The sequence below is a fragment of the Macaca nemestrina genome, chromosome 8 (assembly GCF_043159975.1).
Source record: "Macaca nemestrina isolate mMacNem1 chromosome 8, mMacNem.hap1, whole genome shotgun sequence".
Lineage (NCBI taxonomy): Eukaryota > Metazoa > Chordata > Mammalia > Primates > Cercopithecidae > Macaca > Macaca nemestrina.
This window is the reverse complement of record NC_092132.1, coordinates 127761636-127786601: the sequence shown is the minus strand read 5'-3', so window position 1 is coordinate 127786601 and position 24966 is coordinate 127761636.

Here is a 24966-nt window from a genome sequence, read left to right as displayed (position 1 = left end):
AAACTAGCATCGTTGTCGTTTTTCATGGCTGAGAGTAGACTGCTGTTGTTTTTCATGGCTAAGAGTAGGCTGCTGTCCAGATCCAGGCAGATAATTCACACCTGAAATGACTGTAAATTGAATACATGCTTTACTAAACAGTGGCTTGAAATAAGCACAGAAAACTATAGTGCAATAGGATATTACTCACGAAAAATTTTGTTGAGATGGGGTGTCTTTTTACACTATGATAGACAAACACTAAAAATTCAGAAGTGACATAAAAATACTCAGCTCTTAAAAGTTATGATGTTTTAAAGATTTCTTTTTCTTTTAAAGAATTGTGAGAATCAGGAAAAATGAGCAAAAGGATTTCTGAAAATATATAATTAGCAGAGAACGACTCAGAAGAGAAAGGAGGTCAAAAGAAAGACACTGAATTATTCTAAGTGTAATGGTTTTATTGAATAGACTGGCTGCCACAGGGCCCAAAAAGAAAGTAGCTTTGTGTTTCCTCCAAGACCAGCTTCAGAGATAGCAGTTCTGAGGATCTTCTTCCTGCTCTTTGATGGAATCTCCTACATCAGTCATCCTCAAACTTTTTGGCACCAGGCACTAGTTTCATGGAAGACAATTTTTCCATGGATGGGGGATGTGGAGAGATGGTTTCAGGATGAACTGTTCCACCTCAGATCATCAGGCATGAGATTCTCATAAGGAGCCTGCAACCTCGATCCCTCGCATGCATAGTTCACAATAGGGTTCATGCTCCTATGAGACTCTAATGCTGCTGCTGATCTGACAGGAGGTGGAGCTCAGGCAGTAATGCTCATCTTTCCATTGCTTACCTCCTGCTCTGTGGCCCAGTTCTTAACAGACCACTGACCAGTACTAGTTTGTGGCCCAGGGATTAGGAACCCTTGTCCTACATGACCTGTAACATTTAGGCTGCTTTAAGTAACAAAAACAAATCCCATTTTGATGACTACCACCTAATTTTACAAATGAAAACACCAGCCCCAAACTCCAGATGTTAACATCCCTCCCAATTCCAGGCGCTCTCCGGCTTGGAAACTGTGTCAGTTTGCTCTGGCTGCCATAACAGAGTGCCGCAGACTGGGTGGCTGAAAATACAGAAATTTATTTTTTCCCAATTCTGGAGTCTGGACGTCCAAGATCAAGGTGCCAGCAGGGTTGGTTTTCTCGAGGCCTCTGTCCTTGGCTTGCAGATGGCCTCCATGTCCCTGTGGCCTCACACGGTCATCCCTCTCTGTGTGCCTGTGACTTAATCTCCTCTTCTTACAATGACAGCAGTAATATTGAATTGGGGTCCATCCTAATGCCCCCCTTTTCCATTAGTTACTTCCTTAAAGGCCTTATCTCCAAATGCAGTCACATCCTGAGATACTGGGAGTTAGGATTTCAACATAGGAATTTTGGGGGACACAATTTAGCCCCATTATAGGATTCACAGTGAGGAAAGGGTCATGGTCATGTTCTCTATTTCTTCTTTCTTCCCTCAATTCCTTTTGTCTCTGTTGTTTTCAAGGTCAGAGGAAGGGAAAGGGAGGCTAGAGGAAGGGATCAACAAGTATTTTTTTTTTTTTCAACTTAAATGCTATAGTGCTATAGTTTGCTTTTGGCGAACACTAGCTTAGGATGGTGGAGACATTCTCTGTGGCAGGCATTTAAATTCTGACTCATCCATGGTGTGCAGGTGTGGCTTCTTCAGAGACTGATCTGTGGGCTCGGGAAGACACACTGTTGATGTCCCTGAATGAGGGGTGCACTGTGTGGCTGGTATCTTACACACTCAGCACCTGTGCTCTGGAGTACACCCTACAGTCTCTTGGCTTGTATATCCCCATGACAACTGGCCCCTTCTTGGGCTGGGTACCTTCTGCAGTGTCCACTGGACCGTAGAAAACATATATCCCTGGGCGCTGCTCTGTCCTTTGTCCTGCAGCTATGGACTGCTCCAGAAAGCCTCCAACGTCAGAATTATTTAGGCAAGAAGTATGTGCATCTCTATCTTTCACGGATCTCTTAAACTTTGAGAGACACATGTCAGTTACCCCAGGAGTTCCCTACTGTGCTCTGCCCTGACGCAAGCAGATGGGCATCAGATGCAAGAATTGCCAGTTCTCACAGCTTAGCAAGTATCCTAGGCAGTGAGGAGAATCTGTTCTCCCCCTACAGGGCATGTGATCTTTAGGAAGTGTTCTGGGCCTCTGCCTTGGTTTGGAAGGGAGGAAAAATTCACTGGTGCTCCATTCCAGGCCAGCAGCTCACTACTGCTGGGAGCCCTTAGTCCAAGGAAGCTGATTTTAAAGCTCGTGTTCTCCTAGGACTCCAAGGAAAGGTCATGAAATTCGGCTAGGCTTTATGAAAACTGAGACTTTTTCCTTTCCTTTCCCTTCCCTTCCCCTCCCTTCCCCTTCCCTTCCTTTCCCTTCCCTTCTGTTCTTCTTTTCTTTGGGTCTTGCTGGGTCACCCAGGCTGAAATGCCTTGGTGCAATTATAGTTCATTGCAGCTTCAAACTCCTGGGCTCAAGCAATCCTCCCACCTCAGCCTCCTGAGTAGCTAGGACCACAGGTATGTGCCACCACACCTGGCTAAGTTTTAAACAATTTTTGGCAGAGATGTGGTCTTGCTGTGTTTCCCAGGCTACTCTCAAACTCCTGGCACTCAAGAGATCCTCTCACCTTGGCCTCCCAAAGTGCTGGGATTCCAGGCGTGAGCCACTGCACCCGGCCTAGGACTGGGACCACTCTCCTGCTCTCAGGAATCAGGTGTCTCTGGTTCTGCTTCCCTCTCCCCAGGTAGACCATTCTCCTCTCTGAGACTGGTTTCCTCTGTGACCCCCTGGTACGGTTTGGTTTGCAGGTGGCTTTGCCTTGGTTTGACACAGACCTCAACTCTTCACAATCTGACTGTTGGATTCCCTTCAGATCAAAGTCTTACTTGATGTGTCCCTAATTCCAGAAGCTAAGGCCAGGGCTTTATCTGACCTCACACAGCCCAGCTGCTCAGGTGTCCACATGTCCTATCCTCCATGCCCAGGGATGGTGTGTACTGTGGTCCAAATGTTTGTGTCCCCAGAATCCATATGTTGGAACCTAACCCAAAAAGTGATAGTGTTAAGTGGGGCCTGTGGTGGGGGTAGGGGGGTGGGGGGCAGTGATTAGATCATGGACTCCACCGTTATGAATAGGATTAGTGCTCTTACAAAAGAGGCTTGAGGGAGCCCTTTCGCCCTTCACCATGTGAGGACGCTTCAAGAAGGCGCCATCTTTGAAGCAGAGAATGAGCCCTCACCGGACACTGAATCTGTCAGTGCCTTGATCGTAGAATTCCCAGCCCCCAGAGAAATACATTTCTGTTGTTTATAAGTCACCCAGTCTAAGGTATTTTGTACCCTGTTGTATAGCAGCCTGAATGAACTACGTGTGCGTCACACAACACAATACAAAGTGACCACCTACTAGATGAACGTTACAGGTCACTGAAGAAAGTTCTCTGTATGCCCCCAAGTTGAGGGAGAGCAGTCTTCTAATTCAAAAATCTGGACAAGGAGAGAGAGAAGAAATCGAAATGCCATTGGCATATCAGAAATAGGAGTCCCTCCACCCTCTTCCCACTCCTGCCTGCTTATCCTAGGATTTGGTTGTGTTGAACATTAGTGTAGGTTCTAGGATTGAGGAAGCCCAGAATGTGAAGGAACATGGTTTCAGGCCATTAGATTGCGGCCAGAGAGCCTGGAGCAAAGGGAGCAGTTCAGGTTCAGGTGAGGTCTTCACATGGAGGATCTCAGTCAGAAATACCCTTTATTCACGCAGCAACCAAGGGCAGCATAATGGTATTTAGAACGTTGATATGTGGAGGAAACGGTTTCCTTTTAAGGTCTGTAGACTTACTATTTGATCTTCCATTTGCTATAATTAAGCCTCCTTAAGATGAAAGTTCCTGCATACGGGGTATTAGAAGGGCCAGTGTATTTGCCCAGATGTACTGAGAAATAGACATGTCCATTAATGTATGCTTTTCCCAAGCACGGAACTGGGGTTGTGTGGGATTAAGCCAGCATCCCCATGAGCCTCAACCAGAAAGTCCAACAGTTCTCCTTGTCATAATCCTTAAGTCACTTTGCAGAAGAGACAGTCAAGCCTTTTCCTGGTAAACCCTTTGACATCCCTCGAATGCTGGACAAGCTCTCAGTGGGCTCACTGATTGCTGCCTACGACCACATTTCCATTTGCTGTATTGATTGCCCAGATCTTTGGCCCTCACATAACTGAATATCCCCTTACTTCCCCAGACTGTGGGTGTGAAAGAGGTCACTTTAAAACGGACACCCTCATTTTGCCAACTTCATATCCCTTGTGTGCTGGTGTGAGACTTAAGCATCTTCCAACTCTCCCCCAGTTATTTCTGAGAGCCCCCGAGATTCCTCCCATGTGTTCTGGTGCCAGTCAGCCCCTCTGTCTCTGGTGGAGCTCCAGCACCCGTACTGGAAGCCACCGTTGTTTTCAGCACCTCTGTCACTGGCTGCCACCTCCAGCACTGCCTGGTGTCAAAGCTGCCCGTGGTGGTGGTGGTGGGGGGGCACAGTGGGGCTGCAGGTGGAAGAATTACCTTTTTCCCCAACTCCTTCACTCTTGCATGGTGAGAATTTATCAACGAAAATGGCTGTCCACCTCAGCTGCACGTTGGAATCACAAACTTTACAGATAACTGATGCCTGGGTCCTGGGAATCAGTGTTCTGACTTAGCTGGTTTGGGATGTAGCTGGACCTCGGGATTTTCAAAAGCTATCCAGATTCTAACATGGCTGGGGTTGAGGACTACTGTCTTGTGTCTTAAAGTATGGTTTGCAGTTCAGCAGTACAGGCATCCCCTGGGAACTTGTCAGAAATGCAGTGTCTCAGGCCCCACCCTGACCTACGGAATCAGAGTCTGGTGTTCACAAGCTCCCCAGGAGAGTTGCGTACATGTGACAGTGTGAGGAACACTGGCTTCGACCACAAGGACTGTCATCCAAAGTCACAAATGAGCTGACAGCGATCAGGTGGGTCCTGTTAGAGTAACATAAACACCTTAATGGGTTTATGCCTTATTGTGTTGAAAAATATCACTCCAGTCTTCTCTCCCCTCTGGAGGAGTGGTGGCCTTCCTGAGGATTTTTGGCTCCCCTGACTCTGCACACTTCTGCACTTGTTTTGGAGTGAATTGTGTCCCCCTCCAAATTCATATGTTGAAGCCCTACCCTCTAGTACCTCAGAATGTGACTATTTGGAGATGGGCTCTTCTTAAAGGGGTGATTAAGGTAAAATGAACTCATTAGGGTGGGTCCCAATCCCATATAGCTGGTGTCCCTATAAGAGGAGAAAATCTGGACACAGACACACATATAGGGAAGACCACATGAAGAGGTAGAGAGGAGAAGACAGCTATCTACAAGTCATATGGCAACCTCAGAAGAAACCAACCCTACCAGCACCTTGATCTCGGACATCCAGCCCCAGAATAGTGAGAAAATAAACTCTTGTGGGCCAGGCGCCGTGGCTCACACCTGTAATCCCAGCACTTTGGGAGGCTGAGGTGGGTGGATCACAAGGTCAGGAGCTCGAGACCAGCCTGGCCAATATGGTGAAACCCTGCCTCTACTAAAAATACAAAAATCAGCCAGGCATTGTGGCGGGTGCCTGTAGTCCCAGCTACTCGGGAGGCTGAGGCAGAAGAACAGCCTGAACCTGGGAGGCGGAGGTTGCAGTGAGCTGAGATGGAGCCACTGCACTCCAGCCTGAGTGACAGAGTGAGATCATCTCAAAAAATAAAGAAAAAAATAAAGAAAAAAAAAAGGAAATAAACTCTTGTGGTATAAGCTGCCCAGGCTGTGGCCCCTTTGTCACAGCAACTCTAGCAAACAAACACAGGGCCCCTCAGAGCTTCACAAACCCCTCTCTGGCTGTGGCGTGATCTCCCATTATCCTTAAAACCCTCTTTATTATTATTATTATTTTACTTTAAGTTCTAGAGTACCTGTGCACAACATGCAGATTTGTTACATACGTGTACATGTGCCATGTTGGTGTGCTGCACCCGTTAACATTACATTAGATATATCTCCTAATGCTATCCCTCCCTCCTCCCCCCAACCCCCAGCAAGCCCCAGTGTGTGATGTTCCCCACCCTGTGTCTATGTGTTCCTATTGTTCAGTTCCCACCTATGAGTGAGAACATGTGGTGTTTTGTTTTCTGTCATTGCAATAGTTTGCTCAGAATGATGGTTTCCAGTTTCATCCATGTCCCTACAAAGGACATGAACTCATCCTTTTTTATGGCTGCATAGTATTCCATGGTGTATATGTGCCATATTTTCTTAATCCAGTCTATCATTGATGGCCATTTGGGTTGGTTCCAAGTCTTTGCTATTGTGAATAGTGCTGCAATAAACATACATGTGCATGTGTCTTTATAGCAACATGATTTATAATCCTTTGGGTATATGCCCAGTAATGGGATGGCTGGGTCAAATGGTATTTCTAGTTCTAGATCCTTGAGGAATCGCCACACTGTCCTCTGCAATGGTTGAACTAGTTTACAGTCCCAACAGTGTAAAAGCGTTCCTATTTCTCCCCATCCTCTCTAGCACCTGTTGTTTCCTGACTTTTTAACCATCACCATTCTAACTGGTGTGAGATGGCATCTCATTGTGGTTTTGATTTGCATTTCTCTGATGGCCAGTGATGATGAGCATTTTTTTCATGTATCTGTTGGCTGCATAAATGTCTTCTTTTGAGAAGTATCTGTTCATATCCTTTGCCCACTTTTTGATGGAGTTGTTTGATTTTTTTCTTGTAAATTTGTTTAAGTTCTTTGTAGATTCTGGATATTAGCCCTCTGTCAGATGGGTAGATTGTAAAAATTTTCTCCCATTCCATAGGTTGCCTGTTCACTCTGATGGTAGTTTCTTTTGCGGTGCAGAAGGTCTTTAGTTTAATTAGATCCCATTTCTCAATTTTGGCTTTTGTTGCCATTGCTTTTGGTGTTTTAGTCATGAAGTCCTTGCCCATGCCTATGTCCTGAATGACATTGCCTAGGTTTTCTTCTAGGGTTTTTATGGTTTTAGGTCTAACATTTAAGTCTTTAATCCATCTTGAATTAATTTTTATAAGGTGTAAGGAAGGGATCCAGTTTCAGCTTTCTATTTATGGCTAGCCAGTTTTCCCAGCACCATTTATTAAATAGGGAATCCTTTCCCCATTTCTTGCTTTTGTCAGGTTTATCAAAGAGCAGATGGCTGTAGATGTGTAGTATTATTTCTGAGGGCTCTATTCTGTTCCATTGGTCTATATCTCTGTTTTGGTACCAGTATCATGCTGTTTTGGTACCAGTATCATGCTGTTTTGGTTACTGTGGCCTTGTAGTATAGTTTGAAGTCAGGTAGCGTGATGCCTCCAGCTTTGTTCTTTTGGCTTAGGATTGTCTTGGTAATGCAGGCTCTTTTTTGGTTCCATATGAACTTTAAGGTATTTTTTTCCAATTTTGTGAAGAAAGTCATTGGTAGCTTGATGGGGATGGCATTGAATCTATAAATTACCTTGGGTAGTATGGCCATTTTCACAATATTAATTCTTCCTATCCATGAGCATGGAATGTTCTTCCATTTGTTTGTGTCCTCTTATTTCACTGAGCAGTGGTTTGTAGTTCTCCTTGAAGCAGTCCTTCACATCCCTTGTAAGTTGGATTCTTAGGTATCTTATTCTCTTTGAAGCAATTGTGAATGGGAGTTTACTCATGATTTGGCTCTCTGTTTGTCTGTTACTGGTGTATAGGAATGCTTGTGATTTTTGCACATTGATTTTGTATCCTGAGACTTTGCTGAAGTTGCTTATCAGCTTAAGGAGATTTTGGGCTGAGACGATGTGCTTTTCTAAACATACAGTCATGTCATCTGCAAACAGGGACAATTTGACTTCCTCTTTTCCTAACTGAATACCCTTTATTTCTTTCTCTTCACTGATTGCCCTGGTCAGAACTTCCAATGCTATGTTGAATAGGAGTGGTGAGAGAGGGCATCTCTGTCTTGTGCCAGTTTTCAAAGAGAATGCTTCCAATTTTGGCCCATTCAGTATGATGTTGGCTGTGGGTTTGTCATAAATAGCTCTTATTATTTTGAGATACGTCCCATCAATACCTAGTTTATTGAGAGTTTTCAGCATGAAGGGCTGTTGAATTTTGTCAAAGGCCTCTTCTGCGTCTATTGAGATAATCAAGTGGTTTTTGTCTTTGGTTCTGTTTATATGCTGGATTATGTTTATTGATTTTTGTATGTTGAACCAGCCTCACATCCCAGGGATGAAGCCAACTTGATTGTGGTGGATGAGCTTTTTGATGTGCTGCTGGATTCGGTTTGCCAGTATTTTATTGAGGATTTTTGAATTGATATTCAACAGGGATATTGGCCTAAAATTCTCTTTTTTTGTTGTGTCTCTGCCAGACTTTGGTATCAGGATGATGTTGGCCTCACAAAGTGAATTATGGAGAATTCCTTCTTTTTCTATTGATTGGAATAGTTTCAGAAGGAATGGAACCAGCTCCTCTTTGTACCTCTGTTGAATTCAGCTGTGAATCCATCTGGTCCTGGATATTTTTTGGTTGGTAAGCCATTAATTATTGCCTCAATTTCAGAGCCTGTTATTGGTCTATTCAGGGATTCAACTTCTTTCTGGTTTAGTCTTGGGAGGGTATATGTGTCCAGGAATTTATCCATTTGTTCTAGATTTTCTAGTTTATTTGCATAGAGGTGTTTATAGTATTCTCTGATGGTAGTTTGTATTTCTGTGGGATCCGTGGTGATATCCCCTTTATCATTTTTTATTGAGTCTATTTGATTCTTCTCTCTTTTCTTCTTTATTAGTCTTGCTAGCGGTCTATCCATTTTGTTGATCTTTTCAAAAAACCAACTCCTGGATTCATTGATTTTTTGAAGGGGTTTTTTTTGGTGTCTCTATCTCTTTCAGTTCTGCTCTGATCTTAGTTATTTCTTGCCTTCTGCTAGCTTTTGAATGTGTTTGCTCTTGCTTCTCTAGTTCTATTAATTGTGATGTTAGAGTGCCAATTTCAGATCTTTCCTGCTTTCTCTTGTGGGCATTTAGTGCTATAAATTTCCCTCTACACACTGCTTTAAGTGTGTCCCAGAGATTCTGGTGTATTGTGTCTTTGTTCTCATTGGTTTCAAAGAACATCTTTATTTCTGCCTTCATTTCATTATGTACCCAGTAGTCATTCAGGAGCAGGTTTTCAGTTTCCATGTAGTTGAGCAGTTTTGAGTGAGTTTCTTAATCCTGAATTCTAGTTTGATTGCCCTGTTGTCTGAGAGACTGTTTGTTATAATTTCTATTCTTTTATATTTGCTGAGGAGTGCTTTACTTCCAACTATGTGGTCAATTTTGGAATAAGTTTGATGTGTTGCTGAGAAGAATGTATATTCAGTTGTTTTGGAGTGGAGAGTTCTGTAGATGTCTATTAGGTCCACTTGGTGCAGGGCTGAGTTCAATTACTGGATATCCTTGTTAACTTTCTGTCTCGTTGATCTGTCTAATGTTGACAGTGGGGTGTTAAAATCTTCCATTATTATTGTGTGGGAGTCTAAGTCTCTTTTTAGGTCTCTCAGGACTTGCTTTATGCATCTGGGTGCTCCTGTTTTGGGTGCATATATATTTACGATAGTTAGCTCTTCTTGTTGAATTGATCCCTTTACCATTATGTAATGGCTTTCTTTGTCTCTTTTGATCTTTGCTGGTTTAAAGTCTGTTTTATCAGAGACTAGGATTGCAACCCTTGCCTTTTTTTGTTTTCCATTTGCTTGGTAGAGCTTCCTCCATCCCTTTATTTTGATCCTATGTGTGTCTCTGCACTTGAGATGGGTCTCCTGAATACAGCACACTGATGGGTCTTGACTCTTTATCCAATTTGCCAGTCTGTGTCTTTTAATTGGAGCATTTAGCCCATTTACATTTAAGGTTAATATTGTTATGTGTGAATCTGATCCTGTCATTATGATGTTAGCTGGTTATTTTGCTCATTAGTTGATGCAGTTTCTTCCTAGTATTGATGGTCTTATTTGGCATGTTTTTGCAGTGCCTGGTACCAGTTGTTCCTTTCAATGTTTAGTGCTTCCTTCAGGAGCTCTTGTAAGGCAGGCCTGGTGGTGACAAAATCTCTCAGCATTTGTTTGTCTGTAAAGGATTTTATTTCTCCTTCACTTGTGAAGCTTAGTTTGGCTGGATATGAAATTCTGGGTTAAAAATTCTTTTCTTTAAGAATGTTGAATATTGGCCCCCACTCTCTTCTGGCTTGTAGAGTTTCTGCCAAGAGATCTGCTGTTAGTCTGATGGGTTTCCCTTTGTGGGTAACATGACCTTTCTCTCTCGCTGCCCTTAACATTTTTTCCTTTGTTTCAACTTTGGTGAATCTGAAAATTATGTGTCTTGGAGTTGCTCTTCTTAAGGAGTATCTTTGTGGCGTTCTCTGTATTTCCTGAATTTGAATGTTGGCCTGCCTTGCTGGGTTGGGGAAGTTCTCCTGGATGATATCCTGAAGAGTGTTTTCCAACTTGGTTCCATTCTCCCCATCACTTTCAGGTATACCAATCAGACATAGATTTGGTCTGTTCATGTAGTCCCATATTTCTTGGAGGCTTTGCTAATTTCTTTTTACTCTTTTTTCTCTAAACTTCTCTTCTTGCTTCATTTCAATCATTTGATCTTCAATCACTGACACCCTTTCTTCCATTTGATCAAATCTGCTGCTGAAGCTTGTGCATGTGTCACGTAGTTCTCGTGCCATGGTTTTCAGCTCCATCAGGTCATTTAAGGACTTCTCCTCACTGTATTCTACTTATCCATTTGTCTACTCTTTTTTCAAAGTTTTTAGCTTCTTTGCAATGGGTTCAAGCATCCTCCTTTAGCTTGGAGAAGTTTGTTATTACTCATCTTCTGAAGCCTTCTTCTCTCAACTCGTCAAAGTCATTCTCTGTCCAGCTTTGTTCTGTTGCTGGCGAGGAGCTGTGTTCCTTTGGAGGAGAAGAGGTGTTCTGATTTTTAGAATTTTCAGCTTTTCTGCTCTGGTTTCTCCCCATCTTTGTGGTTTTATCTACCTTTGGTCTTTGATAATGGGGACGTACAGATGGGGTTTTGGTGTGGATGTCCTTTCTGTTTTTTAGTTTTCCTTCTAACAGGACCCTCAGCTGCAGGTCTGTTGGAGTTTGCTGGAGGTCCACTCCAGACCCTGTTTGCCTGGGTATCACCAGCAGAGGCTGCAGAACAGCAAATGTTGTTGCCTAATCCTTCCTCTGGAAGCTTCATCTCAGAGGGGCACCTGGCCTTATGAGGTGTCAGTCACCCCCCTACTGGGAGGTGCCTCCCAGTTAGGCTACTCGGGGGTCAGGGACCCACTTGAGGAGACAGTCTGTCTGTTCTCAGATCTCAAACTCCGTGCTGGGAGAACCACTACTCTCTTCAAAGTTGTCAGACAGGGACGTTTAAGTCTGCAGAAGTTTCTGCTGCCTTTTGTTCAGCTATGGCCTGCCCCTTAGAGGTGGAGTCTACAAAGGCAGGCAGGCCTCCTTGAGCTGCGGTGGGCTCCAGCCAGTTCGAGCTTCTCAGCCGCTATTTATTTATTTATTTATTTTTGAGATGGAGTCTCTGTAACCCAGGTCGGAGTGCAGTGGCACGATCTTGGCTCACTGTAAGCTCTGCCTCCCGGGTTCAAGCCATTCTCCTGCCTCATCCTCACAAGTAGCTGGGACTACAGGAGCCTGCCACCATGCCTGGCAAATTTTTTGTATTTTTAGTAGAGATGGGATTTCACCTTGTTAGCCAGGATGGTCTCAATCTCCTGATCTCGTGATCTGCCCGCCTTGGCCTCCCAAAGTGCTGGGATTACAGGCGTGAGCCACCGTGCCCAGCCTGCTGCTCTATTTACCTACTCAAGCCTCAGCAATGGCGGATGCCGCTCCCCATGCCTGGCTGCCACCTTGCAGTTCCATCTCAGACTGCTGTGCTAGCAGTGAGCCAGGCTCCATGAGTGGGACCCTCTGAGCCGGGTGCGGGATATAATCTCCTGGTGTGCCGTTTGCTAAGGCCCTTGGAAAAGTGCAATGTTAGGGTGGGACTGTCCTGATTTTCCAGGTGCCCTCTGTCATGGCTTCCCTTTGCTAGGAAAGGGAGTTCCCCCACCCCTTGCACTTCCCAGGTGAGGTGATGCCCTGTCCTGCTCCCTGGACTGCACCCACTTGTCTTGCAAGCTCCAGTGAGATGAACCAGTATCTCAGTTGGGAATGCAGAAATCACTCTTTTGCGTGGTTCACGCTGGGAGCTGCAGACTGGAGCTGTTCCTATTTGGCCATGTTGGTGCCACCAATAATTTCACTACCCTCTTTTTACTTGTTTCCTTACAGCTAACTTAAGCTCTGTTGGCTCTTCTTGTGCTCTTAGGAGTTCAAGCACTTGCATCCAATCTGACAAAAGTGCAGATTTGTTCTGCTCTGTTGCTTGGGCCCCACTTCGTCTGTCTACAAAACTTTCATATTTGGCCTTTGTGTCCAGCTTCTTTCACTTTGAAGAAAGTCTTCAATGTTCTTCTGTGTTGTAGCATCTGTACTTTATTCTGTTTATATCTGAACAATATTTCATTGTGTGGATCTATTACATTTTGCCTGTCCATTTAGCAATCGATGGGCATTTGTGTTGTTTCCATTTGGGGGCTATTATGAATGAATAATGTTTATTCATGTACAAGGTTTTGTGGAGACATACATTTTCAACTCTCTTGGGGTATATTTAGTAGTAGAATTGCCAGGCCGTAAAATTCACAGAAACAGAAAGTAGATTAGTATCCCTCAGTGACCTGGGGTAGGCAAACATGGGGAGTGACTGCTAATGGGTGCGTAGTTTCATTTTGGAGTGATGAGAATGTTCCAGAATTAGAGGTGATGGTTGCACAGCTTTGTAAATATGTTAAAAGCCAGTGAATTGTACATTTTAAGGGGTGAATTTTATGGTATGTGAATCATATCTCAAGAAAATGTATGAGAAAAAACAGATGGAGTAGTTGTGGCAGCGGCTGGGGTTTTATGAGCATGGGAGTGGTACACACTATTGCTGGGGCCACTTTGGGAAGACAGGCAAGTGGCTGAGGGTGAGGGGGGCAGGCTATTTTAGTCTGGGCTGGCAGCTCATTTGGAAGTATCATGCTGTGTTGGATTTAACAGTACTGTATGTGCTGATAGCCTTCCTCATGGTGCTTTTGTAGGCCCACTTTATTTATTTGTTTATGTATATCTATTTTCCCCATCTTTATTAGGATATAACTGACAAATTAAAGTTGTGCATATTACAGTGTACATGTGATATTTTGATACATGTATATGTTGTGAAATGATTAAATCAAGCTAATTACCATATCCATCATCACACACACTACTGTGGTGAGAACACTTAAGATCTAATCTCTTTGCAATTTTCAAGTGTATAATACATCCTTATTAACTATAGTCACCCTCCTGTACAATGGATCTCCAGAACTTATTCTTCCTGTCTAACTGGAACTTTGTACCTTTTAACCAGCACTATTTACCATTTCTACTGTGAGCATGATAGCCATACACTTGACTTAGCCCTTGAAGTGAGTTTTGATCAACTTCAGTCACCATAGGAATTTTTAATTTTAGCTTTATCTGTTTGAGATTGAAAAGCAATAGGTTTTTTTAAACCCTCTAAGTCCCCAGTTTCTGAACTTCCTCTTTTCCCTTTCGTGCTTGTAAACAGTCAAATGCTTTCTGTGAGCTCCTCTGTTTCTTGCTGTCGATTGTCAGATGAAATCAGCAGAAACCAACATACACTACCAATGCTTGGGTTTCCACCTCTTCTATGCCTTAAAATCCATTAGGCTTATTGTTGGCTTTCCAAGTTATTGAGGGTAATGTCATGTTTAGCTACTGCTGAACACGGATCACTTTCTTGCCACTTTCCACGAACAGTTTCCTTGGTACCAATAATTCGATTGCTAAGTTAATGCCACATATTTTTAAGTTTTTGTTATGGTAGCAACCCTCTTCTAGGTACCAATTTCTTTATTAATCAAGAGAGGTTAACTGTAGTTGCAGTCCAACATTATCAGTATTTTAATACAAAAAATGTTTATTTCTCATGCGTCCATGAACACCACGTATGGCAAATTGTGCCCTTCCTCTTAAAGTGAATGCCTTGAAATGACACAATCACTTCTGCTTACATTTCACTGGACAAAGCAGGTCATATGACCACACCTAACTTAAAGGAAGCAGAGAGGCAGCACTGCACATCACACATCTGACTATGTCTTTACCTTGAACCATAATATATATATTTTTTATGTAAATAAAAAATATATTTATATTTTTATATAAATACAAATATGTAATATATATATATTTTTTGAGACAGAGTCTCACTCTGTCACCCAGGCTAGAGTGCAGTGGCACGATCTCAGCTCACTGCAGCCTCCACCTTCCAAGTTCAAGTGATTCTCCTGCCTCAGCCTCCTGAGTAACTGGGATCACAGGCACCTGCCACTACGCCTGGCTAATTTTTGTATTTTTTAGTAGAGATGGGGTTTCACCATGTTGGCCAGGCTGGTCTCGAACTCCTGACCTCAGGTGATCCACCCACCTCGGCCTCCCAAAGTGCTGGGATCATAGGCATGAGCGACCGCACCCGGCCTCATGATTGATATTTTGACTGGTGTACTAGTTTGCTGGGCTGTGAGAACAAAGTACCACAGATCAGATGGCATAAAGGAATCCTAGGCATAAAATGATTTGTCTTCAGCGTTTTGAAGACATTGCTCCACTACCTTCTAGTTTTTAGCGTTGGTGTTTTACAGGCTCCAACGCCATGCTGATTTCAGGTAATTAATCTTAATCGATCCGTCTGGAAGCATAAGATCGCTACGTGCCTGGTGTTTTGAAATTCCACAACGATGCAAATCCATTTTCAACCATTAGTCAGGCCTTTCATTCTTGCTTCATGGTTGTGATGCCCTGAAATCTCTTCGAGGGTCTTAATGATACTTTTTCAGGCTTTCTTCTTCTTGAATAGTATCTGTTTTTTCTATATTGATCTTTCTCAGTTTGTTTTTTTGTCTTTATCTTCTACGTTAGAGGCTTTTCTCAGATGTTTGGCAATATTTGCTTTTGGTCATATTTAAGAGGTACTGGAATGTTTGCTAAAGCTCCAAGGTCATATGTGAGACCTGTCAATCTGAGTGTCACTCCAGGATGACTGAGCTGGGCTGTTCAACTGACGGTGCTCCTATGAAAGTATATTTAACATTTTCCTCCTTAGCTGCCCAAATTCATGCCCGAAAACTAAGGGGCTGACTCTTCCCTTAATCTTGCTGGCCTGAATGATGCCTTGGGTCCCACAGTGCGGCAACACTGTGTCATCTTCTTCAGTCTTTTTCTAAGGAGAGGGAGGGCCAATTGCTCTGCAATGCACAGAGAAGTGAGAAATCAGTATTTTATTGCTTCTTAAATAGATTTTCAACCAGCTCTTCTTTCTCTCTCTCTCTCTTTTTTTAAATTTAAGTTCTGGGATACATGCGCAGAACATGCAGGTTTATGTATACAAGTGCCATGGTGGTTTGCTGCACCTATCAACCCGTCATCTAGGTTTTAAGTCCCGAATGCATTAGGCATTTGTCCTAATGCTCTCCCTCCCCTTATTCCCCATCCCTTGACAGGCCCCCTGGTGTGATTGTTCCCCTCCCTGTGTCTATGTGTTCTCATTGTTCAACTGCCACTCACGAGTGAGAACATGTGGTGTTTGGTTTTCTGTTCCTGTGTAAGTTTGCTGAGGATGATGGGTTCCAGCTCCATCCATGTCCCTGTAAAGGACGTGAACTCATTCTTTTTTATGGCAGCATAGTATTCCATAGTGCATATGTGCCATGTTTTCTTTATCCAGTCTATCACTGATGGGTATTTGGGTTGCCTCCATGTCTTTGCTATTGTAAATAGTGCTGCAATAAACATACATGTGCATGTTTTTCTTTCTTTCTTTTGTTTTTGTTTTTTTTTTTTTTTTGAGAGACAGGGTCTTGCTCTGTTACCTAGTCTAGAGTGGTGCGATCATAGCTAACTGAAGCCTTGACCTCCCAGGCGCAAGAAATCCTCTCACCTCAGCCTCTTGAGTAGCTGGGACTACAGGCATGCACCACCATGCTCGGCTGATTTTGAAATTTGTTTTTGTAGAGATGGGGTTTCACTATGTCACTCAGGCTAGTCTCTAATTCCTAGCTTCAAGAGATCTTCCTGCCTCAGCCTCCCAAAGTGCTGGGATTGCTAATATGAGTCATCGTTTCTGGCCAGGCCTCTATATATTATTGGTCCCTGAACACACAGCATAAACTTTTCTACCCCATGGTGCACGGGCTTGTGCGCACTAACAGGTGTGTCCATGAGTCCAGAGCAGGGAGTCATTTTTGCCCCTTCTTGCTAGGGGACATTGGTGATTTCCGGATATAGTTTTTGGTTGTCATAACTGCGGGTGGACACTTCTGACTCTAGAGAGCAGAGGCTGCGGATGCTGCTAAACATCTTACAAGGCGCAGGACAACCTTCCACACAAATAATTGTCCAGTCCAAGATGTCAGTAGTGCCTTGATTGGGAAACCATGATGTAGAAACCATGTATTTGGGGCCTCTTTCACTTCCAACCATAGTGGAGTACAGGAATAAGATATATACTCCCACCTGAAAAAAACTTTCAAACTAGACAAAATATATGAAACATTGGTTTTCTTTTCTCTTTTTTTTAAGGGATAATCTTATTCTGTTGCCCAGCTTGGGGTGCAGTCCTGTGATCATAGCTCACTGCAGCCTCCAGTTCCTGGGTTCAAGCAAACCTCCACCTCAGCCATTACTTAGGCCCATGGATTCACTATCAGGAATAATTCTATTCCCATAAAACAGAGTAAAAATCTCATAATTCATATGCCATCAGGTGGAATACTCAAAAAATGCAGATCCACCTCAGTACTGGGACAAAATGCGGTATATACGTATGGTGGAATATTATTCAGCCATAAAAGAAATGAAATTCTGATACATGCTACAACATGGATGAACCTGGAGGATAGTCATGAATAATGAGTGCATCAAACCAGTCACAAAAACATAAATATTGTATGATTCCACTTATATGAGGTATATAACATATACCTCATACATTCATAATGAGGTATATATACCTCATTATGAATTGCATTGCTGAACTTGCAGATGGGGGTAGGGGACACTTACTGAAGGATGATACAAAGAGTATGTCAGTTTCAAAGGTAGGAATCTGCATAATTACAGGACTTATTAAAGCTGGGCCCTAGGTTAATCAAGGAAGGTTTCTGGAGAAGGCGACTTTCAATCAGACACCTGCCTTCTCAGCATCTTTTAAGATACAGAATTAACATTTAGTTAGCGTTAGGTACTGTTATAAGCACTTTGCATGTATTTACCCATTTAATGATCACAAAACAGTGTGAGGTATATAGATTAGGAAACCGAAGCACAGAGACTTTAAATAATTTGCCTAAGTTTATACAGCTAGAGGGTGGCTTTGCTAGGAGTCAAACCCAGGCTGGTTTTAAATCCTGTGTTCCTAGCTACTAGGCTGTCTTTAAATCCTACGTTCCTAGCCACTATGCTACTTTAATAACATGAAATACACGTAACAGTAAATTTTGGAATAAATGGAAGTATATCTCATTTTATTAGCGTTTTCAAATGGATTTAATATAGCTTTAAAATACAGTGTTAAAAAAATTACGATTTCATAGCTTTTAGGGCAGTTTTGCAGAGACCAAGAGGCAGCATTCTGTTTGTCCACCAGAGGGCGCTTCCAGCACAAACTCTAAGTCCACGGTTCTCAGCTTCCCCGTGGTTCCCATTAGCGGGGGTTGGGTCTGTGCAGCAAGCTATCGATGAGAGTAGCCAACCTCACACACACAGACAACTGTTCATCTTTCACAAAATTCACAGGCACCCAAACATGCACAAAGGAACTATTACTTCCAAATAGCTTGCATATACCAGAGACGCTAGAAAAGGAAGGAGTTCTCTCACTAGAGTGTTTTGTTTGTGGCTTTTCTCAAGGGGAGGAAACTGGGCAGGGAAGGAGACCCAACTCTGACCCTCAGTGGCTATTGTGTCCTGTGTCCAGATGTTCTTCTGGGCTGCCTAAACGGAAGTCCTACAGGCAGGCGCACTCTCGGCTGGGGTGATGGGGGCCCGGGAGGCAGGCCAGGCAGGGATCTCCCTGCTTAAGGAAAATGTCAAGACATATTTGGGACTAAGAGTGTGCCCCTTGATGAACACCCCCAGTTGTTAATGAATCAACCCTCTACTCCTGTGCAGTGCCTCAGGTGGGGAAGAAATTTCCCATGACAAGCCAAAAAGGGTGGGATTTGGAAGGGCTGCCTTACTGTGTTGGAGATTGTTGAAGGAAGCGGCAGAGTAACTATTGTTGGCCTTGCTCTCTCTCTCTGTCTCTCTCTCTCTCTCTCTCTCTCTGTGTGTGTGTGACTTTATTGTATCACCAGGCAGGAGGAGGTCTGTGCAAAATCTGCTCCAACAATAGAAAGGAATATGAAGGAGTTTAAAGAGTAGAATTTGCAATGCTGCAAGCATACAAATCAAAATAAAATGAGGGTAGTTCAACAAAGATATCTTTTCTGATAATTGTTTATAGCACTAACCATCACTTTATAGGTTTGAAGATATAGTATCCAGAGAAAATGAACATTAAGGCAGCTTGGAGAGACTTTAAAATTCCAGTGCATACTTTCTTTCTTTCTTTCTTTTTTTTTTTTTTGAGACAAAAAGTTTCACTCTGTTGCCCAGGCTGGAGTACAGTGGTGCCATCTTAGCTCACTGAAACCTCTGCTTCCCAGGTTCAAGTGATTCTCCTGCTTCAGCCTCCCGAGTAGCTAGGATTACAGGCACGCACCACTACGCCCAGCGAAATTTTGTATTTTTAGTAGAGACGGGGTTTCACTATATTGGCCAGGCTGCCCTTGAACTCCCGACCTTAGGTGATCTGCCTGCCTCGGCCTCCCAAAGTGCTGAGATGACAGGCATGATCCACCATGCCCAGCCTAAGTGCATACTTTCAAAAGCTCTAGGGATTGAAAGGGAGTTGCAAACACATGTTCTCCAATCTCTTTTTGATGCCTGAGTTGTCTCTGTGAAAACAGCCTCCCATAGATTCTCTGGCCTATGCCTGAAATCTTCACGGTGCCCACCTGTCTTAACTACAAGGCATTTCCTTCCATTTTGGGTAACTCCAACCCCTAGAAATATAGTCACCTTTCCTTTGTATCCACTAGTCTTAGATTCTAAAATAACCATCACTAGTGTACACTGAATACCAGGAGCTGGTTCAGGTGTTGTTTTATTTAATCCCCTAACTTACCCCTGTAGGTGCATCAGTCAGCTCTGGCTGCCATCACAGGCTAACATAGACTGAGGGCTTCAATAACAAAAAGTGTATTTTCCCACAGTTCTGGAGGCTGGGAAATCTGAGATCAATGTTCTGGCTGATTCTACTTCTGAAGGCTTTAAGGGCAATAATACTATCAGATCAGGCCTCCCCTACCCTAGCCCTCACTTAGTCTCATTTAACCTTAATTACTTCTAGATGCCCCTTCCCCAAATACAGCCAGACTGGAGTTCGGGCTTTTTTTGGGGAAGTGCCTGTAAGGGATTGATTTGCCCTCTCATGCAATGAATGCTGTGGTTAGGACTGAAACCCGATCTGCCTGATTTCTCTGTATGCCAACTGCACTGTGGTCCTTATTCTTGGAAATAACCTTGGACTTGAGACAACCTGAGGCCAAGTCCTTGCAGTGGGTGCTTTTGTCCAGCCCAGTTCACCAGGACAGGAGACCTGATGGGGATTTGGGGACACAGCCTTATTTGGAAACAAAATATGCATTTTTTTTCTTTTTTTGGAGTGGGGTTGTAGCAGGAGAGGCTGTGGCCAAAGTAATCAGGGACTCAGAATATTAGTTTGCTCTGATTGCTATAATAAAGTACCGCAGACTGGGTGGCTTAAACAACAGACATTTGTTCTGTCACTGTTCTGGAGGCTGGAAGTCTGAGATCAAGGTGCCAGCAGGGTTGGTTTCTCCTGAGGCCTCTGTCTTTGCTTTATAGATGGCCACCATCTCCCTGTGTCCTCACGAGGTCATCCTTCTGTGCATGTCTGTATCCTAATCGCTCCTTTTAAGGGCATCTGTCGTACTGGATTAGGGTCCATCCCAATAACCCTACTTTAACCTAATCACATATCTAAAGACTCGATCTTCAAATAGAATCACATTCTGAAGTACTGGGGGTTAGGACTTTAACATATGAATTTTTTGGTGAGGGGAGTGGCGGGGGTCACAATTTAGCCTGTAACACTTAGGGAGCTGTCAGTTGCATTTTCAGAGTCTTGGCCAACAGAGGACACTAATGCTTGTATCCCTGCTCCTAGGAAGGGGCAGGTCAGATCTGTCTCCCTTGCAGAATGCTCCTGGATGCACAGCCTGTTCCGCCTGGGTCTCCTGTTTGCTTGTGTATCCCATCTACTTCCATACGACAGGGAAAGAAAAAGAGAGAACTTTTAATACAATAAAAGGTTGTGCTCTCTTTGAACCCTGGAGTTGTTTTTCTGTTAGCAGAAAACACTTTTTTCCCTCTCCATTAGATAGCATCTCTCTCTATGTGGTATTTACCTTTTCTTCTAGCCCTTGCCTTCTCTCCCCTCCCATCTGGCAATTACCAGTGCAGTTACACAAACTGGTCTCCGTACCCGTCATTATACATAGGAGTCGTACCCAGCCTGCCCTGGGTACACGCTGTCCTCTGAAAAGGAAGTGGATTTACAAAACTGCATCACTACAGGACTTTAGAAATATTTGAAGAGAGATAAGCAAGCAGCCGTGAACTTGCCACACCAGAACAGATGTCCTCATTTTGCGTATCACTGGCTGTTTCTTAGTTGCATGCTTATAAATAAATTTTGCTTCAATATCTGTGAGGATCCAGTCAGGGAAACAGAAGCTAAACTAGTTGTTTCAACAGAGAAAATTTAATACAGGGAATTGCCCAAACAGGGGCGGGAGAATTGAAACAGCAAAAAGCCATGAAGGGAAGGGGTGAGATGATCGAAACATGGAGCTTGGTGGAGGGTCTCTGTGCAACTTGGGCTCAGATCTTTGAGAAGGGGGTCCTGCCCAGCAGCGGCTGGTGTCTCTGAGGCAACACATGAGGCTGGCTCTGGAAGTTTGGAAAGAAGCTAGACACTAAGTAACTGCTGCCACCGCAATGGAGTACCATTGCCAGGTGGTGCTGCAGGAATAGCAGGCTGGCGGGAGGGAGCCTGGCCCTGTCCTCCGGCCTTCCAACCTCTATCTCTACTGTTCCCTATTGGCAGAAGCTAACAGGAAGCCGGTGGACAAAGGAGAAGTGCAGGGTGCAGAATTCCAGCTCTACCTTTGCAGAGCAGAGTACAGAAGTCCAGATTTGCAGATTTCCCAAATCCCATAACCTCAATCTAACCGTGAGGGAAATAACAGACAAATTTAAATTGAGGGACAGTCTTCAAAATATCTAACCAGCACGCCTCAACGTTGTCAAAGTCATGAAAAAAAGGAAAGGCTGAGAAAGCATCACAGAGTGGAAGAAATCCAGGAGGCGTGAAGACGAAATCTAGGAATCATATTCTGGAATAGAACCTGAAAAAACAAAACAAAACAAAACAAAACAAAAAACCAGTAACAAAAGCTGCTAACACTGAATAAAGTCTGGGGTTTAGTGAGTAGTAATGTATCAATGTTGGCTTCTTAGTTTTGCAAAGGTACCTCATTAACGAAAGATGATGACATTAGGAGAAACTGGGTAAAGGTTATAGGCAGGCACTCTGCACATCTTTGTTATATTCCAATATAAAATGTGTTGAAAACCTCCTTCTTTCACTGCCTATGCAATGTTCCCCTTTTCCTTACCCCAGGGCCTCAGCTGGTTGGGGTTCTTTATCCATTGGGGTGACCCCAATTTTATTTTATTTTATTTTATTTTTTGAGACAGAGTCTCACTCTATTGCCCAGGTTGGAGTGCAGTGTCGTGATCTTGGCTCACTGAAATCTCTGCCTCTCGGGTTCAAAAGATGCTCAAACCTCAGCCTCCCGAGTAGCTGGGATTACAGGTGTGCACCGCCACATCCAGTGAATTTTTGTATTTTTAGTAGAGACGGGGTTTCACCATGTTGGCCAGCCTGGTCTCGAACTCCTGACCTCAGGTGATCTGCCTCCCTCACCTTCCCAAAGTGCTGAGATTACAGGCATGAGCCACTGCACCTGGCCCCAAGTTTTTATTCCCAAAGGGTCTGAATCCTTAGTTGTTCTGTCTGTTTTTTAGTTGCCATAGTTTTTCACTAGTTATTATTGTTGAACAGAGGAGTGCTAAGAGAGTCTCTGAGAATCCACTGGAATCACTGGGTCATAGAAATATCCTCTCCCCTCCTCTGTGTAGCAGTAACCCAGTGACCTAGAATCAGGATGAGTCATCTGAGCCAGCACAGGGGTGCACTTCTCTGCCTGTTGATTCTGAGGCCTGAAAACCCCAAAAGGGGTCTCCTTCAGAATGGTACTATTGTATTTGTCCCTGGTCGTAGCATCCCTTCCCTGAGAACGAATACCTCCAAATCGGCAAAGCTTAAATTTGCAATGATGGAAACCAGAAATTCTGCAAGCGAATGCTTATGTGTAATAGTGAAGGGAGCTACTCTCATGTCACGCATTTATTCTTGGACTCAGCTCTCTGATTATGAGGGAAAAAGAGAATTGGCATTGTCGTTGCTGATTCAAAGCATATACTGCTTCCTATGAGACAGAGCCTCACCTTTTCAGGATGTTTTCTCCTAACTGAAATCACAGTTGAGGGTTCAAGAGGTCATTCCACTGGGCTCCTAGGTTTTATCAGACTTGCCATTTCTAGGGAGGGACTTGTTGAGACAAGGGACTAGCATGGGCATGAGTCCACCATTTCACTTGTTTGGCTGTGAAGTGAGTTTCTTGACCAGAAGCAATGCTGTGTGGAATGATGGAAGATGAGGTATTCTGTAAGTCCGCAGATAATTGTTTTTTTTGTTTTGTTTTGTTTTGTTTTTGAGATGGAGTCTTGCGCTGTTGCCCAGGCTGGAGTGCTGTGGCATGAACTCGGCTCACTGCAACCTCGTCCTCCCAGGTTCAAGTGATTCTCCTGCCTCAGCCTCCTTAATAGCTGGGATTACAGGCATACACCACCACGCCCGGCTAATTTTTGTATTTTTAGTAGAGATGGGGGGGTTTCACCGTGTTGGCCAGTCTGGTCTTGAACTCCTGACCTCAGGCCATCTGCCTGCCTTGGCCTCCCAAAGTGCTGGGATTACAGGCGTGAGCTGCCGTGCCTTGCCAGTCCACAGATAATAGTACTGGCAGAAGCATTTTTACCCAGAAAGGCAAATGCACATCTATTCCAGTGAGGTTTATGCCTCCTGCTCTGTGGAAGTGGTCAGGGATAACCAGCCAGTGCCAGACGGCTGGCTGCCTTCCCAGGCAAAGGGGCCATCATGCAGGCCCATCGCTGGTCTCTAATGTTGACAGATTAGGCAGAGGTGTTAACTGTATTAGCCTTGGTGGAGAGAAGTCCGTGTTAGTGCTCCATGCAGAGACTCCCGTCGTGAACATCAAAGCCTCTTGCACATGCGCGGACAGATGTTCCTTGACTTACGATGGGGCTATGTCCCGATAAACCCATCGTTAAGCTGAAAACATCTAAGTGAAACATGCAGGTAACATACCTAACCTACTGAACATCACAGCTCAGCCTAGCCTACCTTAAACATGCTCAGAACATTTACATTAGCCTGTAGCTAGGCACAACCATCTAACACAAAGCCTACTTTATAATAAAGTGTAACTTTATTTTTTTAACTTTTTTTTTCATGTAACTTACTGAATACTGTAGTAAAAGTGAAAAAGAAAATGGTTATATGGGTACTTGAAATACAGTTTTTACTGAATGCCTGTCACTTGTGCACCATCATAAAGTCGAAAAATCCTAAGTCAAACCGTCATAGGTTGGAGATCGTGTGTACAGAGCAAGAACTGGGTTGCTGGGATGGGGGCCAGCTCATATCCACCTAGTTATTAAGAGCCTCCAATGCAGCAGATGTCCTAGAGTGAGCGTTCATATGGGGCATGCATATCTCCACTATTCTCTGCTTATTCTCAGAGATCCAGCCACAGATGCCCTTGTCATTAATTTTCCAATCCTGTTCTCTCCAAGTCCCTAACAAACTGCCAAACCACTAGCCACTCCCCATGAGTCAGTGTAACTGTACCTTTGGCTACCTCTTCTGAGAGGACAACAGATGTACTGATTGAAGTTCCTCCTTCTGTCTTTTGGGGCATTCCTGATTGGGCTACAGTAAGCAGCAGTCCAGTTCCCATATTATGCAGAACTAGCTGTAAGCAAGGTCAGAGCTTTCCTCCCTCCTCAATCAGTGAGTCGGAGGGAACTCCCATGAGGATGTAGGAGTGGACTGAGGGAGAAGATGCAAGAACAGGAGCAGTTGTCAGGGAGTCTGAGACAGATGCTCATGCAGGTCACCTGTGCTTTCTGCACCTGCTTGAGCCTTATTCATTAGCCATTTCTACCTGGAAGTGTCCAGCTCTGGTCCTGTACATCCCCTGCTTTATGAGTCACTGTGTCAGATAGCACCGCATTCGTGATGAGAAGCTCAGGCCACATAACCATGTGATGTCCCATGGTCAGGTGTTCAGTCCCTATCAGGTACGTTGCAAGGCAGGAGCCACTTCTCAAAAAGAGAATAATTACCTGAAGAAGAGGGCAAGGC